Source organism: Cebus imitator, unplaced genomic scaffold (assembly GCF_001604975.1).
Source record: "Cebus imitator isolate Cc_AM_T3 unplaced genomic scaffold, Cebus_imitator-1.0 Scaffold257, whole genome shotgun sequence".
Taxonomy (NCBI): Eukaryota; Metazoa; Chordata; class Mammalia; order Primates; family Cebidae; genus Cebus; species Cebus imitator.
The window spans coordinates 1,063,740-1,065,230 of NW_016107572.1; the positions used below are offsets into that span (position 1 = coordinate 1,063,740).

General features: G+C 47.5%; 1 long non-coding RNA gene across 1 annotated transcript in view; it reads left to right on the forward strand.

Moving 5' to 3' along the window:
• The first annotated feature begins 1,353 nt into the window (after positions 1-1,353).
• LOC119467059 overlaps positions 1,354-1,491 on the forward strand; it is a 19,712-nt gene continuing 19,574 nt past the window's right edge. The window contains exon 1 of the long non-coding RNA XR_005195587.1: positions 1,354-1,436. This is a non-coding gene — a long non-coding RNA (uncharacterized LOC119467059). The remainder of the gene's footprint in view (positions 1,437-1,491) is intronic.

A 1,491-nucleotide genomic window follows, 5' to 3' on the forward strand; every position in this document is an offset into this window, starting at 1 on the left:
TCCCTCCTTCCCTCCTCCTTTCCTCCCTCCCTCCCTCCCTGCCTTCCTTCCTTCCTTCCTTCCTTCTCCCTTCCCTTCCTTTCCCTTTCCTTCTCTTCTTTTCTTTTTTTTCTTTTCTTTTCTTTCAACAAAATCACACTCTGTCACCCAGGCCAAGTGTTGTGGTGTGATCACAACTCACTGCAGCCTCAACCTCCTGGGCTCAAGTGATCCTCCCACCTCAGCCTCCAAATAGCTGGGAATACAGGCATGTGCCACTGCACCCGACTATTTTTTATTTTTATTTTTGACATGAAGTCTCACTCTGTTGCCCAGGCTGGAGGGCAGTGGTGCGATCTTGGCTGACTGCAACCTCTGCCTCCTGGGTTCAAGCAATTCTCCTGTCTCACCCTCCTGAGTAGCTGAGATTATAGGCACAGGCCACCATGCCCAGCAAATTTTTGTATTTTTAGTAGAGACGGGGTTTCACCATGTTGGTCAGGCTGGTCTCGAACTCCTGACCTTGTGAACCACCCACCTCTCAGCCTCCCAAAGTGCCAAGATCACAGGCATGAGCCACCGTGCCTGGCTATTTTATTTTTATATTTTTGTAGAGACAGAGTCTCACTGTGTTGCCCAGGTTGGTCTCAAACTCCTGAATGCAAGCAATCCACCAGCCTCAACCTCCTAAGGTACTGGGATTACAAGCTATTTTTACTGTCTCTTTTAGGGCAGTAAAACTACTCTGTCATACAGGTGTATGATGCTCTACAGGTGGACACCTGTCACGTTTGTCCAACAGAATGTGCCAACACAAAAAGTGAACCCTGGTATAACCTATGTTTGTGTAATAGTGATGCATCAATGTTGGCTCATCGATTGATTAAAAGTTTTTTTTTTTTTTTTTTTTAAGAGCAGCTTTAGGTTCACAGCAAAATTGAGTAGGTACAGAGATTTCTCATATTCCTTCTTCCCCCCCATCTGCACGGCCTTCCCATTACTGATATCCCCCACCAGCATGGAACATTTGTTACCCTTGATGAACCAACATTAATACATCATTCTTATGCAAACATAGTTTATACCAGGGTTCCCTCTTGGTGTTGCGCATTCTGTGGTTTGGACAAATGTGACAGGTTTCCACCTGCATAGCATCCTACAGAGTAGTTTCACTGCCCTAAAAGTCCTGTGTGTTTCTCGTTTATTGTGTTCTTAACAATTTAAATGAACCGGCCAAGCGCAGTGGCTCCTGCCTGTAATCCCAGCACTTTGGGAGGCCGAGGTGGACGGATGACGAGCTCAGGAGGTTGAGACCAGCCTGGCCAACATTGCGAAACCCCATCTGTACTAAAAATACAAAAATTAGCTGGGCATGGCGGTGGGCACCTGGAATGCCAGCTACTTGGGAGGCTGAGGCAGGAGAATCGCTTGAATCCAGGAGGCGGAGGTTGCAGTGAGTGGAGATCGCACCACTGCACTCCAGCCCAGGTGACAGTTGGAGACTCTGTCTCA